Here is a 17,761-nt window from a genome sequence, read left to right on the forward strand (position 1 = left end):
TACCAACCATAATATGACATTTAAAAGACTAACAATTTTAGATTTAGTCACAGCTCTCTCTTTTGCCCAAAACTACCAAAATTTGTAGAGTGGAGTTGCATTTTGGCAACAATTGTTGACTATTAGCAGTTTTGGTCAAAGTTGAGGACAGACCTGTTATAAATGATACTGTAGACAGTAAAGCTAATAAATTTGAAAAACAATTGTTAACTTTTCGTGAGTTATTTATTAAACGACAGGTTCCCCTTCTGAATATCTTTACCAAAGTTTAACTTTGTTGAATTTTTCGAAGTAAGGGCATTTTGGTTTATCCTTGCATAAGTGAAATTAAGAATTTTTACACAATTTTCGAGGCTTGATATAGATTAATAATAGTATCCATTTAACAAGATAAGAAAATAAAATACCAAGATTAAGAATAAAAAGCTTTATTTTTTATTGAAAAAACGAGAATCTAAATTTTCCTTTAAGAAATACAAGTTTGTTGGTATCATTAAATAATCTGCAATTAAAAACTTCTCAGGTATGACATATCGTAATTTGCAGACTAATTTTTTACAAGCGTACAACTCGCATTTTTAATACTCTTAAACGTCAAAAACAGCCAACAGCTTATATGGACTTGTCCCCTTCCAAGACATTATAGGTTAGGTTAGGTTAAAGTGGCTGTCCATGATGGAAACGGACACACTTAGGCCAGTTCAATGGCCTAATGTGATACCACATGAATCTGGAGGCTTCCTCCTAAGCTCAATGGAACCAGCTTGAGTCCCTTAAAAAACGTGAGAGGCGGATTATGCTGATATGATTTAGATCGTTTAGATTGTTAAAGAAGAAAAATTTTTCTTCAAGACATGTTAAATTATGCAATTTATAATAATATGATTGTTAAAAAAAAAATGTTGTGTGGTAATCGCATACAATATGGATCAAACTAAAATTTAAATTGTTAAGAAATACAGACTTTGCTAAACCGAGTTCCTCAGTTCTTATACCCCAAATTTGAAAGTCTAATGAAACAAAGTTCTAACTCAAACACAGATCTAAGTACGCTTCTGAACTTAATAAAATCTGTTAAAACTCAATCGAGTTCTTATTTTTCGAAAAGGTAAGTTTTAGAGACTAGAGCTTTGTAAAGGAACTAGGCGTGTTTTCCACTTTTGGATTATTTTGTTTACATTTAATAAAATTTCAAAAAAGTACGCATTCGCCAAAGTGTACTGTAACAACACTGAATTCCACTCGCTTTGGTTCACAGGGGCACCAATATGACTTTAAGATTAGTACCCTTTTTTAACAATCTAAATAAGATCGGAAAAACTCAATCTTGAGGTTGTGAATATTAAATGGAACTCAGACAAATCGCACAGCATACATGATACATAATTTACTGGACTTTCTTGTAACTGAAAAAAAACTCATTTCCACAAAACTGCTAAGTGAACTAAGTTAGTTTAAATCATTGAAATAAAACTTCAAAACCCAATTAAAAAAGGGGCTGGGATGCGACTCACACTGATAACTTCCCATTCCGTCCGTCGATTTGTCTTGCTTAAAAGTTAGTACGTTTTCGTGTTGGGTTAAAAAGTTGTTAGTGTTTTTTGTGAAAAAACGGACTGTAGGATTTTTGATTTTTGAAAAGCTATTTGAATCGAGAGTAAATTTTTACCAAGTTTTAGTAAACTGTCAATTCGATTTTTTCTTAAAATTTTACTGAATGTTGAAAACAGTATTTAAAAAAAAATAAATAAAGCAGGTTAAAGTCAATATCTCCAAGTTTTGAAAAGATATTTGAATCGAAAATCAAATTTTACCAACTTATAACAATTTTTGTTTAGGTTTTCATTTTTTGTAAAAAAAATTGTAAGTTATATTTTTCTCAAAATGTTTCCGAATGTTGAAAACAATATTTCTTATAAGATAAAATTAGTTGGAAGCCATAATCTCAAGTTTTTGAAAAGATGTTTCAGTCGAAATTCAATTTTTTTTGTGGGTTTTTATTTTTATAAAAAAAAATGTCAATTTGATTTTTCTCAAAATTTTACCAGATGTTAAAAACGTTATTTTTCGTTGCACAAAATTGTTTTGGAGATGAAATAATTTTGTATTCGTAAAATTTTCGATGTGCCAATTTTTCTTTCAGTTTTTTTGATTTATAAAAGAAACGTTTATTGGATTTTTTTTACAAAAATATACTTGTTGAGTATCACGTTACAATATAGACTATAAGATTTAATTCAAGTCCCTAACGTCATTAGTTTGTGAGATATTAAAGTTTAACCGAAATTGACACCTTTTTTTAAAACTGCTATGGTAAAAAAACCACCCGCGCAATTTGCTTTAGAGCCCTTTCTGCATTATTATTTGTATAACAAAATTTATTAGAAGTCGATATATGTATGTACTGGTTCTTGAGCTATGGACGACGAAAAAAACATCAAGAACGTACGGACATACAGACGTATGAACGTAAGTACACACGCACAGACATATTTCTTAAAATCTTTGATTTCGACTCTTCTTCTTCTTGAAACGTCGAGCAATGTCAAAATGTTCAATTCGACAAATCGGACCCATTACAATAACTTCCTATAGAAAAGTAATAACATTAGTGGGGTTATCAACAAAGGAACCTAGCATAAGTACATACTTTCTCTTTTTGCTTCTCATCTCAAGAAATTTGAATGATTACATTACAAAACCTACAAAATAGTAAAACAAAAATTATTCCAAAACCAATGTACTACCTTTAAATACAATTTAAAAAATAAAACGACCAAACAACCTCTGCTAGCAGTGACATCTACATTTTTAAGAGATTAAAAATTAAAAGTTTTAAAATCCAATGCGCGAGAAATTGAATCTTCGAAAAGTTCTTTCCCACCAAAAAGAGCTTTTCCTCACCTCAGATGCTGTGGTCGTCGTCGTGCTCGAGGTGTTGTTGTCACAAAAATTCACCATCACCACCATCACAAAATCCTTCGGTGGAAAGTTGGACAGTGTTGAAGTGTGTTGTAAATACTCGTATCTTATATACATTCCACTCGCTGATAAAGTTGTACTTGAAAAATTGTTTACATTTCCAAAAAGTTTGACAAAACGACGACGAACCAAAGTCTTGCATTTTCTACCATCATCATACTCGAATATTTTTAATCGGCAATAAATTGCATCTCGCAAAAGTGTCTTGTTTTCTAACGAAGAAGGAGGTGGGTGTTTCGTTTTCCGATGTTTACATTATTGAGCTCGTTAACGTGCATAATTATTGAGGTGTGAAAATAATAATGTTTAATTTTATTTATAGGATCACAAATCTTAAGTGCATCACAATTATTCGTAAGTTGCATTGCATTGGTCCAAGTGCGGCGTTTTATGCATCACTTCGTTACATAGTTTGTTGTAAGTTTTGTGTTTCCATTTTTTTGCTATTTCTGACACATAATTTGTTATCTAAAGGAAATTGTCAATTTTCATAATTAAGAAAGTGTTAATCTTAGAACAGCCACGTGCAGTTTTTGAACACATACAACACTCATATAAATATGTGCTGTTCTGGAGAATTTCGTTGCAAACAAAATTTCCATGAACTTTTGCCAAATTAGAATTTTCATAATATCCTTCTTGCCGCGTTAAGGGTGAGTGATTCTATTGATAAATGTGATGTGTGCCAAAAATGTCTAATAAATCTCATAAGAAACAAGGTCATTCAATCTATGTATACATCTCTAGAGTGTTTTCTATGATGATAATCATTTAAATATAATTATTTGATTATTATATAACTTAGTGTATTTTGTGCCCAACGATAGCGAAAACAACAACAACAAAACACTTCTGCTGGTAAACTTTTAAGTGCCATCCAATGTAATGCGATACTATTGTAATGGAACCAACATACATATACTGCCAAGACATTCTCGTACTCAACTTAACTCATCTTAAGGGGTTTCTGTTTCTTAAAAAGATTTAAGAAAAAAAATGTATAAAACAAAAAAATTACATTTCAAGTTGATAGTAGGTACTTCTCATAGTTTGCTGAAACATCTAGGAACTTTCTAAAGTAGCGTCAGAGTGTTTGTTGTTTTGAAAAACTATACTGTTGTGTTATGGAAAACTTCTTCGTGAACTTATTTCAATTTGAAAAGTTTGGATTTTTTGTTTTATTTTTTTGAATTCAAAGAAAATTTCTACCTTTAGAATTTTCAAATTTCAAATAAGTTATTGAGGAGGAGAAGAAAGGGTGTTTAGCATTAATTTGATTTTAAAACCGAATTGAATCTTTAAATGGAAAGTTTTTGGAATACGTGTACCTTTACCAAAGTTTAACTTATGTAAAGTTTACTTAATTACAACTAATACTCTATATCAATTTCAATACTAACTTATCTGCTCTGGGTAAGTTTGTTGGTAAATTTATTTTGAAATTAATATTTGTTTAAATATGGTAACCATTATTTTATGCAAACGGGCCTGTTGCAGGTTTCCAGAAATCTTGGGAGATGTACTACGATTTAAGGGTGTAAGTATTGCTTAAGTTTTCTTTTCGAATAATAATTGAAAAGAATCCCAAAGCAAATGCGAAGCATACGAGTAATTTGAATTGTAATTCAAAACCAAATCTAACTAGTTCACGACTAAGTGGTGTTCCAGCAGTAGTTATCTGATGCTATAGAAACCAAAAATATTGTTGATTCAGGCCAGAGGGATTTGAAACACAAGTTTAATTTTGTACTTATAAAGGATGTCCTGAAATATTAACTAGAAAAATAATTGCATATATTGGTATCTCTTGTTATCATTTTATATCAATGACTAATAAGTACAAGAGGTTGAGATATACATGTGTGGCATTTATTTGGCATTCGGAAGTAATTTTGATTTGAGAAGTCAGTTAATCTTAAGATATGTATATGAAGTTATATAAGTGCAAAGGATGAATTCTGCATTAAAGAAAGAAATTTCAGCTTTTAATCAGACTTAACAAAACGATAATATACATTCCGGGCAATGCTGTTTATTTTTGAACTTCTTCTTCTTCGTCTTTTGATCTTCTTTAATTTGAGACCTATAGGTAGTTTTAAGAGATTAGCAATTCATAAGTTTGAAATGTTCTTAATAATGAATGACATTAAGTAGCTGATCCAATATTGTCATTCTTTGCTTAAACAGTCTTAAATTAGAAAAATTTCTTTATTTAATTAGTAATCAATTAAAACGGCTTAAAATTCTAACTTAATTGTATAAATTGTTGCACCACAGATTGTTGGTGATTTCATAGAGGAAAAGCTTCAACAAAATGAATTGAGTACCAAATGGCTTTTAAATATTCACTTATCATTGTCGCTTTATCGATATTTTTAGGAATCGGCAATAATGCATAAATATTCTTTTTTAAAAGATAATGTGAAACAGAAAAAAGTTCTTACAAATTAAATAAACTATGCACATAGATGGGTTTCAAAAGGTTTAGAATAGCTAGTAACTCTGCTATATGTAGACAAATCTGCACTGTTGATAATTTGGATTTAAAAAAAGTTAAAAAACAAAAAAAGAGGCTCCGTTTGTTGATTTGTCTTGATTAAAGCTTTAACAAAATATTCATAACAATATTTTATGTAAGATAAATAATTTTAGGTTTTCGTGTTTTGTAGAAAAGTCATCAATTGAATTTTTCTAAAAAAACAACTTTAAACTAACAAAATTAACAATTGATTTATTCTAAAAAATCAATTTTAAACTACGAACAATATTTTGCATAATAAAATAAGATTAATTTTAAAATCTTTTGTTCTCAACGAGATTTGTAGGAAAACCTAACTTTTTTAAATTTGAATTTTTAAAAATACAGATTGGATTTTTCTAAGGCCAATATCTAACGTTAGCAACAAAATTTAGGAATTTCATTTATTCAAAAGTACTGATTTCACGTACTATTTTTTGTAGAGTCTGATGTTTATGAACAAATCTGACAGTTGGATTTTTATTAAAATTAATGAATACAGAAAATAATATTTTCTATAAAATAAAATATTTTGAAGGTATTTTTTTTTTAATTTTTGACAAGATATTGGTGTGGAAAATCTATTTTACCAAGTTTAAGTAATGTTTTTTGTTTTTTAAAGAAACCTGTCAATTCGATTTTTCTCAATATTTGACCAGGTGTCAAAAACGTTTACCCAAAATATCTCACGAATCAATAACGCTCACGACTTGAATTAAATTTAATATTTTGTATTATAACGTGATACCGAACAAATATATTTTTGGAAAAAATCCAATAAACGTTTTTTTTATAAATCAAAAACCCTGACAAAAAAATTGTCAGCTTGAATATTTTAAGAACAAAACACGATTTTATCTCCAAAATAATTGTATGCAACAAAACATGACATTTTTGACATTTGGTGAAATTTTGAAATAAAAATCGATTTGACAGTTCTTTTTATAAAAATAAAAACCTAAACAAATGTATTACTAAAACTTGGTAAAAATTGATTCTCGACTTTAATATCTTTTCAAAAAATGGAGATATTTGCTTCAAATAAATGGTATCTTATACAAAATATTATTGTCAACATTCAGTTAAATTTTGAAAAAAAAAATCGAATTGACAGTTTTTATTACAAAAAATAAAAACTTAAAAAAAAAACATTACTAAAAAAGTTGCTAAAAATTTGTTTTCGATTCAAATACCTCTTCAAAAATTTTGATATTTGCTTTAAATTAATTTTATATTTAAAAAAAAATAGTGTTTTTTACATTCAAATTGACAGTTTTTTTTACAAAAAATAAAAACTTAAAATAACAAACATTAACATAAGAAATACAAATTTTTAAGAATTGGTATTAAAATTTCGAAAATTATTAAAAATTGGTTTTCGACTAAAAATCTCGTTAAACTGGATTTAGAAAGCAAACTATTTTTATCATATGCAAAATATTGTTGTTAATTTGTAAATTTTTAAGAATAATTTAACTGACAACTTTTTTAACAAAACTCGTACATAAGCCTACAAACTGTTTAAGCAAGACAAATCGACAGACGGTGGGTCACATCCCAGCCTCTTTTTTTATTTTCTTTATCCTGGAATTTATTTTTGGAAGTACATTTATTTTAAGAAGAACTCATTTTTAAAAATGATAAAGGAAGGAAATTCTTGCTTTATTCATTAAAAAGTTTATTGGATTTCAGAAAGAAATATACATTTAATATTTGCAAAACAACTCGGTAAATTGTTGTGAAATTTGGCACCAAGCTGTTTTTCAAAACTATTAAAAGAATGTCTTGCTATAGAATAGTAGTTTATTAACTTAAATTCATTTTTATAAAAATAAAAAACATTTTTAACTATTCGCATTGTGCCAGAATTATGTATTTTTAATTTTCAAAACGTGCAAGCCAAGCTACCCAAATAACAACATACTACTCAAGAATATCACGTTTTTATTGAATCGTTGGTTTAAAGTGGCAAATAATATACATTACATTTTTATCAGAATTAGGAAATGCGTGAAAAAATGTTGGATATGAATTTGAAATATGTTTTTTGAATACTTCCTAACATTGATTTCTTGTAACATGTATAGTAAGGCGTTTTATTTTTGTTGATACAACATTAGCTTTTTTCCAAATTTAAGGCCAAGACATCAAAATTCTTAAAGTCTTCACATAATTAAACGGTGATTTTTTAAGAGCTTGAGAACTTTAAAAAAAAAAAAACGCATAAAATTTGCAAAATCTCATCGATTCTTTATTTGAAACGTTAGATTGGTCCATGACATTTACTTTTTGAAGATAATTTCATTTAAATGTTGACCGCGGCTGCGTCTTAGGTGGTCCATTCGGAAAGTCCAATTTTGGGTAACTTTTTTGAGCATTTCGGCCGGAATAGCCCGAATTTCTTCGGAAATGTTGTCTTCCAAAGCTGGAATAGTTGCTGGCTTATTTGTGTAGACTTTAGACTTGACGTAGCCCCACAAAAAATAGTCTTAAGGCGTCAAATCGCATGATCTTGGTGGCCAACTTACCGGTCCATTCCTTGAGATGAATTGTTCTCCGAAGTTTTCCCTCAAAATGGCCATAGAATCGCGAGCTGTGTGGCAGAAATCGCTGAAAATTCGACGTTGTGGCAGATCGTTCGGCTTCAGTTCTGAGCTGTATTTTATACGGTTTTACACCAAGATCTTTGCGTAAAATCTTCCATGTGGTCGAATAACACAAACCCAATTGCTGCGAACGGCGACGAATCGACATTTCACGGTCTTCAGCAACACTCTCAGAAACAGAAGCAATATTCTCTTCTGTACGCACTGTACGCATTCGTGTGGTTGGTTGCGTTGCTCGTTAGTAAGTCTATTCATGATGAAATGTCAAAGCATACTGAACATCTTTCTCTTTGACACCATGTCTGAAATCCCGCGTGATCTGTCAAATACTAATGCATGAAAATCCTAACCTCAAAAAAATCACCCTTTATTTGTTAAGTTCACTAACAAGAATATTTGCCTATTAAAAAAGTAAAAAGATATGTGTTTCAACCTTGCAGATTGTCATATTTGTTGTATCGAGTTGGACGCATTGGGTAACAAAATTGACTAAAATGCTTTTTTTTTTTGTAGATCTTATGGCACATATTTGTTTTTTAATTTTTCTTCAAAATCTGTGTTAATACAATTCCAAAGGTTGAAACATGAATCAGGAAAACATACCTCTATTTAAAACTCGATTATTTGAAAAAGGCATCTTTGCCAAAAAAAATCACACCCAAACCCTTCTTATTAACCTTAAGTTAGTTGTAGTCATTAGTTTAATACAACAATATTACCATGTTTGTACCTAGATAATTTTGAGTTTTCAAGCATAAGGAGTAAAATAAAGTACACGACTGGGTAACAAGCGTTGGCTCCTGTATTCAAAGAAAATATAAAATGCACCTACAAAAAGAATGTGTCTTTAAAATGTAAATGTAATTAATCAAAAAAAAACTTGATTTTTAACTTCCCTGTAATGGGTCCGATTTGTCAAAAATTTTTACATTTCTCGACGTTTAAAGGTCCCTAAAGTCGAAATAAAAGATTTTTAGTGCGTGTGTATGTACGTTCGCGAAGTTTTTTCGTCGTCCTTAGTTTGAGAACCATTAGAAATATCGACTTCAAATAAATTTAGTTATACAGATAATAATGCAGAAAGATGCAGAAAGGACTCTGGGTGTTTTTTTTACCATAGCAGTTTAAAAAAAATGTGAAGATTTTGGTTAACCCTTAATATCTTACGAATCAATGGCGCTAGAAACATGAATTAAATTGTATATTAGATATTGTAACACGATACCAAACCAGTTTATTTTTTTTAAACAAATCCAATGAACTGTTTTTTTTTTTTATAAATCCAAAAAAACTGAAAAAATATTTGTCACAGCGAAAATTTTACAAAACAATTTTGTGCAACGATAAATAACGTTTTTAACATCTGGTAAAATGTTGAAAAAAATCAAATTAACTAAATTAATTAATCAATAATAAAAACCTAAAAAAAAACATTACTCAAAAATGGTACAAATTGAATTTCGACTCAAATATCTTTTTAAAAAATTGAGATTATGGCTTCAAACTCATTTTTCTTATAAAATATATTGGTTTAATATTCGGAAAATTTTTGAGTAAAATCGAATTGACAGATTTTTACAAAACAATAAAAACAAAAGAAAATTTAACAAAAGTTCGTGAAAATTGATTTTCGACACAAATATCTTTTCTAAAACGTGAAAATTTGGCTTTCAAATTAATTTTAACTTATAAGAAATATTATTTTCAAACATTCCGAAAATTTTTGAAAACAATCGAATTGTCGGTAAAAATTGATTGTCAACTCAAATATCTTTTCAAAACTTTGGGATATTGGCTTCAATTTACTTTTATCTTTTAAAGAATATTGTTTTTAACATTCGATAAAATTTTGAGAAAAATGGAATTGACAGTTTTTAAACAAAAAAATAATACCTAAAAAAAACAATACTAAAACTCTTGGTAAAAATTTACTTTCGACTCAAATAGCTTTAAAAAAATTAAAAATATTATCTTCGAATTTTTGTTATTTCACAGAAAATATAGTTTTCGATATTTAGTAGTTTTTTATAAAAATCCAACAGTTCGTTTTTTCATTAAAAAAAAATAAAATCTACAAAAAAAAAAGTACGCAAATTTGGTAAAAATTGATATTCGGTTTCTGATATCTCTCAAATTAATTTAATTTTTGCTAATTTGTAGATATTTAAAAAATGCTACTAAAATTTATTTATTTAACAATACTTGATTTCCAAACTAAACTATTAATTTGTATACAAAATATTGTTGGTAAATAAAACTTTCTTAACCCAACACGAAAACCTACAAACTTTTAAGCAAGACAAATCGACAGACGGGATGGGAAGTTATCAGTGTGGGTCGCACACCAGCCTTTTTTTATTTTTGTTTTTATTTGAAACAAAAATCTCCCTTAAAGTTTCTGATTTATTTATTAAAATAATTCAAATACAGTTTATATATATTTGTAATCTAGATAATTTCAGATCTATCCCAGATCGCTTAGACTATACCACCCCAAAAATGGTATTTGGTAAAAGATTCCATGTGTCCATCCCTTCAAGATCCTCCTGGGAAGAAGAGGGACCCCTGGAAGACGATGCGGTACACTTCTACACTGACGGTTCAAAGACCGATCACGGAGTTGGAAGTGGTATCTTTTCAGAACAACTGAATCTCAGTCTATCCTATAGACTTCCCAATCAATGTAGTGTATTCCAGGCAGAAGTAATGGCGATAAAAGAAGCACTATCCTGGCTCAAAGAAAACGTTATATCTTGTAAGGATATACGTATCTTCTCGGACAGCCAAGCCGCTCTTAAATCTCTCGCGTCTGTCTCCACAAACTCTCGAACAGTCCACGATTGTCAATCATCTCTGAAGGAGATGACGGAACAGTTTAACATTCACCTCATTTGGGTGCCGGGCCACAGAGACATTCCGGGAAATTGCAAAGCCGATGAGCTCGCCAAAAACGGAACACTTCTGCCTTATGTTAGACAAAAACATAACATAGGAACACCACTTGCTACATGCAAATATCTTCTCAAGCAATATGCTTTAGAAACAACAAATACTAGATGGTCACAAAGTACCACCTGCCTGGCAACCAAGCAAATATGGCCAAGTATTGACTTAAAACGGTCAAAAGGCTTGATATCACTAAGCAGACAAAGTATAAGCTCTACAATTGGAGTAATAACGGGACACTGCCTCATAGGTAGACATGCTCTGAGGCTAGGGGTCTACACAAATGACTTCTGTAGAAGCTGCATGGACGAGGAGGAAGAGGAAACAGTCCAACACCTTCTATGTACATGTCCAGCACTCTCCATTAGAAGGAATTACTTTCTCGGTAATCCCTTCTTCGATAATACCAGTGAACTGGCAAATATTGACACAAAACGTCTCTCTAACTTTATTAAAAGCACAAAATGGTTTGTTTAAATTCATTACTCCCATGAGTAACCTCATTAGTGGTATCACAATGGACCCTTGAGGTCTACGTGTGTCAATGATATCTAGACAGCCACTCTAACCTAACCTAACCTATATATATTTGTAAACCCTCTATAATTTTTTCATTTAATTTTAAGAGGTTAAGCTGTTTTTTTGATTCTGAAACTTTGTCCTCCACATCTACCACCTTACCTTGAAGTGATGCATTGAATTATATCTTCCTTTGAAATTCCGTTTTTCACGTTTTTCACTTTCCATCATTTTGTATTAATGTTTGCTCTAATTTCAGTCAGAAACTCAGTCGCTAGTTGTCTTTTTTCAACTCTACTTGTGCTAATTAAAACACAACATTACGACAAAATATCGTAACATAAAACAACAACAACTACTACAAGCATATCTATTTCAAATCAAGCTAAAGCATATTTATGTTTGTATGTGTTATGACTTTTATACCGTACATAAATACATACATACATCTATTTATCCCTTTTTTTATAACACTGACCTAGAGCTTCAAACAAATCTTGGTTAATAAACCTTTGCCCTTTTTTCAATGCAATAACTTGGTACAAAACTTAACCAAAGTGCAACAGCATTTTTCAATAATTTTCTATTTTACCATTTTACCGCAACGCAGTCTTATACACATACATTATTATTATTATCTTCTATACCTTAGCCGCAACCATGTGCTTTATATACGCATAATAATGTTGATATAAATTTTGTTACCACGTGACTCAACAAAAAGAACGAAACAAAAAAAAGTTAATTTCTAAAAGAAAAAAGTAAAAACAAAATTTCAACACAAAAACATATCCATAACTATCTTGATACAATTCATATCCAGGAAGTGTACCAGTTTCTCGTGAGTCCTGAGAAAAAGCTTCTTCTTCTTCTCTCAAAAAGCACCACGACCACCATTTTCCCCTCGCTGATGGGTGCTTATTCACTTTTCCACCTCAATTTTGGTCTAGTTTGCAAGTGTGAGTGATAGTGTGAATAAAACCGCTACTTATTTATACCTCTCTCTCACACATTCACTATCTCTTTCAATCTCTCACCACAAATCCAAGAACTTTTATTTACATTTGTTATCCGAACACAAAAGCCTAACGTTTTCACGGTGCCACTGGGACGCACAGTTAAAAACAAAAAATATATAATCCTTATTAGGTCGATACCAATTTTCCCCGATTCTTCAGTGGTGCTTTTTAGCGTGGAAACAATCTACCATTTTGAAAACGTACCGTTCATAATACTGTATATTGGCCTGGCTTTTTAAAAGAAATCCAGTTATTCACCTCCCTAACATTAAATGGAAGGGTAGTTTTTTTTTTGTTGTTGGTTTGTGTGTGTGTTTCTGTGTGCCATGCCAGTGCCATGGTGAATAATGTGTGTTTTTTAACTTTGGTGGACTAACTGTTCATCGAAGACTATACCGTTGCTTCATTGCGGTGTTACGTGTATCTTGTGTCAGACACACACAAGACTCGGTTTCCATTGTTGTTGTTGTTGTTTTATTGTTGTTTGTACTCATTGTTACCTGAATAGTTTATGTGTGAAATATTTTTGTCCGTCTTTGATTACAAATTTAACTGTATTTAGTTTATGTGAGCTTCTTAAAAAAGGACTTACAAAGTTTTTTAGGTGTTTTCTTTTTGTTCGGTTTTTATAGTTTAGATGCTTAGAAAATAAGATTACCGCTTAAATTAAAAAAAAAATAAAAATTCTAGAACAAAAATATAAAAACAAATATCTCGTACCTTTGAATCACATATCGAAGAATATTAGAAGTTTGTTTAATAATGAACAAATACAAATTATTTATACCTACATACATAATACAGAAGCTTATAGCACACAAACATATTTTTCTATTTGCAACCTCGAACTACGAGTAAATCTATAACAAAATAAAAAAAAAACTATTGTGATTCATCTTCTTCAAGTCCTTAACAATTCGAAAAGGACTGCAAACTAAACTAAGTGTAGAGTAGGGTACCTACGACGAAATCGCGTGAAGCAGCTCATTTAGAACAAACAATTAAAATACTGTACATATTCGTTATTATGTAGACAAAAAAATAAAAATTAGTTTCCTTTATAATAAAATCTACAAACTATTCGGTTGTCGTACGCCTTCATACGTATGGACAGTCATTGTTGTTCGTCGCCGTTGTCGTCGTCGTTGTCGTTGTCGTTGTCGTCGTCATCGTCGTCACGACAAGTGCAAATGTTAGTGATATAATACCTATGTTCAAGTGTATGCGTGTTTGTGTGTATATGTGTGTGATGTCCTTGTGATGTACTGTGCTGCCACTCACTCTACCGTCTCTGCTGCTATACTCGTAGCATTGCAATGATTTTTAATAATTAATAAAAAATGAAAAGACAGAGGGGCAGAGCAAAAAAGAATACAAAATTATAAATAATTTAACAAAACAAAAACAAGCCAATAATAACTATAATTTCTATACAAAATGGAGCACAACCGTTAAAATAACAAAAATTGATTTTATTTTTTTGTGTTTGGTTCAAAACTACTTTAAATAATTATATACGAGTATATAGTCAAACGTTATTAGTAATTTCCTAAAGTGGCTTAAAGTGCGATATAAAATACATATATATATATATATTTATAAATAAACCGATAATCAAAGTGCATGTAAATAAAACAACAAAGAAAAACAAACGAATTAAAATAATTATGGTAACAAAAAATCCTTACATAACTTTCTTTCCTTTTCCTAAGTGGAACAAAAATTTAAATAAAATTATGTAACTGCTACAGATACTGATGGTGTTGGGTCCACATATAGAAGGCATCAAAATCGCTCCTCAGCGGCGGGATTTCTTTATATTTTTTTTCTGTTGGTCCTTTTGATTACAATTTCTTTGCTTTCCTTGATACCGCACCATTGCCGCACCGCTACCGCTGTTGGCGCTGCTGTTCTTGTGCAGATTTACTTCTTCTTCTTCTGTTTTCTGCTGGTAGTCCGTTGGTCCTTAGATTGTAGGGCATAACACTTGATTCTCTATTGGATCAATATTGAGCAAAGACCAACTAACCAAACCACTCAAATAACACACAACAAAAACAGCAACAACAACAACAACAACACCAGCAGCATAAAATGCTGAGGAGAAGAATAACAAAAAAAGACGAAGAAAAAAGCAATCAAACACCAGCCATGATGGTTATCTGAAATGTGACTTTTGTGAGGCTTTTGGGGAAGTGTTAAAGGACGAAATAAAGCGGGAGGGGTAGGGATTGTCGAGTAAATTCCTATATTTTTTGTTGTTGTTTGGTTTGCATACAAAGAAGGGTCACTGTGGCGTATACGTAACCTTAATGAGTTTTCCTCTGCCAACACAAAATTTTTGTTCTTGCATTTTTTCTTAAATATCTACATTTTCGTCCTTATACTCGTATTTCTTTTCTTTTTTTTTTCTTCATAATTTTGGTTATTCTTTTAAGCCAAAATGATTTGTTTGTCTCTTTAACCAAAAAAAAAAGGAAAAGAAAACGAAAGGGAAATGTTTTTGAGATGAGTGATGGTAGTAGAATTTATTTTTTTAATATATGGAGTGAATGTGGAATTTAAGCATAAGGAAGAATACAAATGCCGCAAAGGATATTTGTTTTGTTGTTGTTGTTGTTGTTTTTGTTCATTTGATTTAAAGGACGAATAGAATGAAGAAATTGAGAAATTTATTTTTTGTTTTTTGCCTTTCACATCCTCAATGTTGTTTTTGTTGTCTGTGGTACCTAGTTTTTTCTTCTTTTCTTCGTTTTGTTCTAATTTTTTGTAAGAAAAGGGAAGATTTTCAGTTTGAAAAAAAGAAGAGAGGTTTTTATTGCTTAGGTTTTATTACTCCCGCGGGAAAAATTTCAAACCATTATTACATTGGAAACATATTGGAGCCGTTTGAATGTTTTTTTTTTTTTTGTTAATAATGGAACAGAGATTGGTCGATATATAGAAATGGTATAAATGATTGGAAGACATATTGACAGATATTTTTTAGAGGTATATATATGTAGGTATATTACAAATTTTATTGTTTTAATTTTATTTTAGAATTGCCTATTTGTAACATAATAAGTAAACGTACTGGAAATAAGTGAAAATATAATTTATATTCTATTAAATAAAAAAAAGTTATGGCTTTTGTTTACTTGTCAATCAGTTTGGTTTATGCAACCAAATACCGTAAGGCATACCACGAGCGTGGGGTTTTCAAAAATTGTTAGGTATTCTTTTCTTTAGTGTTTTATTCTTCCAGCTACACGTGTAAATAGCTTGGATAAGAGTTTATTTTAAAATAAATAAGTGCAATTAATGGTAATGCTTTGATTACGTTTTTGTGAGTTTTGGACTTGCACTATACATATGTACATACTTACAGAGATTTCCAATAAGAGATTTTATTTTGGTATTTAGAAAATATATTAACAAATATAATACATATGAAGAATAAACCCATGTTTATTTTATTGTAAAGAAGAATTTAAAAAAAAAAATAGGCAGACAATAAGACTAGCACCTATTTGTATTTGTATTTAATAAAGCCCGGTAGCGAAATCCATTCATCTTAACAGTTGCACCAGCCTCATTTTCAACAGTGGAATGTTGAGGATGGAGAAGCTTTTCACCAATCCCTCTTTTATTTTCGAAACCTCAAATATGACAATTCTGCTTTTAACATAGCCTCAGAGATGAACATGAGACTAATCCCTGATTCTTAGATGAATATTCGAACGTTTGATTTATTTTATGGACCATATCAATACTTTATAGACTTGAGACTTTATACCAAATTGGGTGTAATACCGTTTTTGTAATGGTATATTCCAATGGACTAGGAAATACTTCGGGCTATAGCAGCAATATTGTCAGTTTTTATTGTTGTTAAAATGATCACGTAGGGTTTTGATGAATACCTTTAATGGGTCAAAAACAGAGTATGAGCATTAGGAATTCTTAAACATTGCAATGAGAGGGAAAGACAGATTGGGGTAAAAAATTTCACATTCGCGCAGTACGGGTAAAGAACGAATATCTGTACTTCAAAGTAAGACCAAAGTTGGACTCAACGATAAAATTATGGGTGTTCCTATAAGTGCGGTTAAGCTGTTCAAGGGAAGGAAAGCAACTGGCTATTTTATTTCTGAAATAAGCCGTTTAAATTCAGCATATAAACTGTAGTTCTCTACGGACTATTGTGCCACGTTATTTTTAGGCAGGTATTTTCAAAGCTCTTTTTGGAATGCTGTCAAAGAGACGTAAGTTACTGAATCACGAGCCCAGAGTTAGGTGTTATACACAAGCTTTGGACGTACATATGTTTTAAAGATTGCAGCCAGCTTGGAAGGAGAACATTTCTTGCATAGTCTTAGAAAACCTAAACATTTGGCGGCATTTTTTGTAATATCGCTTATACTGTTTTACAAGAGGTAGTTCGTGATGCACGTAACGAGAATATCGATATGTTCAGCTTCATTGATGCACATTATATTTATGGATAGTGGCAAGAAGAGTGTGTATCTCGCTGTATCGATATTCACAGCATTGGGATTTCGAAGCTTTAAGTTCCACTAGGTTTCTTATTCCCCAATATACAATGCTGTGTAAATCAGAATTTTAAATTTAATAAATATGATTTAAAATCATGAAAAATTAATATAAAAATAAACCAGCATGGTGCTCAAATATGCGTTTCTACTCGATGTAATGGTTGGGCTCATCAGAAGATGACCATTACACCTTGTCTCGACGCATATTTTCTCGAATAAATCGAGAATCCATATAACGAGAGCTACATAGAGCTACTGTGAATTATATGGTTGCTACAAGTCTTCAGAGAAGATAAATTGTAGCTAATAATAAAAATAAGAAAGAGAATCGGAGACAAAGCAGAGCCCTGGGCTACACCACCAATTATTTTTTGGTTTTCAGACTTGTATTGAACAGTCTGAAAGGTAATTTCTAATCAAACGAAGGACAAATTCATCTATCAAATGCCTTTGAGGGACGAACATGGTTCACATCAATAACTTGTAGCAACAACGCCAATTTGTCCATTCGATGCTGCCAGTGAGTGACATGACTCCTCCTGTACTGGAAAGCGTAAACATTTCTATGGGACAAATCTTCTTCCGCACTCGTACAGTTGCTAGAGTACTAAAAGATCTTGACATTCACAAATC

The 17,761-nt window shown here is 30.7% G+C and overlaps 1 protein-coding gene across 2 annotated transcripts in view; it reads left to right on the plus strand.

Annotated features, from left to right (window-relative positions):
- The window catches only part of LOC129944083 (voltage-gated potassium channel subunit beta-2), a 98,329-nt gene that overhangs the window by 33,004 nt on the left and 47,564 nt on the right, over positions 1 to 17,761 (plus strand). The window contains exon 1 of one of the 2 annotated variants that reach the window (XM_056053256.1): positions 13,007 to 14,260. The exons of the other annotated variant lie outside the window; for it this stretch is intronic. The gene's annotated coding sequence lies outside the window, so the exon portion shown is untranslated. Of the gene's footprint in view, positions 1 to 13,006; positions 14,261 to 17,761 lie in introns of those variants that run through there. 2 annotated transcript variants of the gene reach the window in all.

This window comes from Eupeodes corollae, chromosome 2 (genome assembly GCF_945859685.1).
Source record: "Eupeodes corollae chromosome 2, idEupCoro1.1, whole genome shotgun sequence".
Taxonomy (NCBI): domain Eukaryota; kingdom Metazoa; phylum Arthropoda; class Insecta; order Diptera; family Syrphidae; genus Eupeodes; species Eupeodes corollae.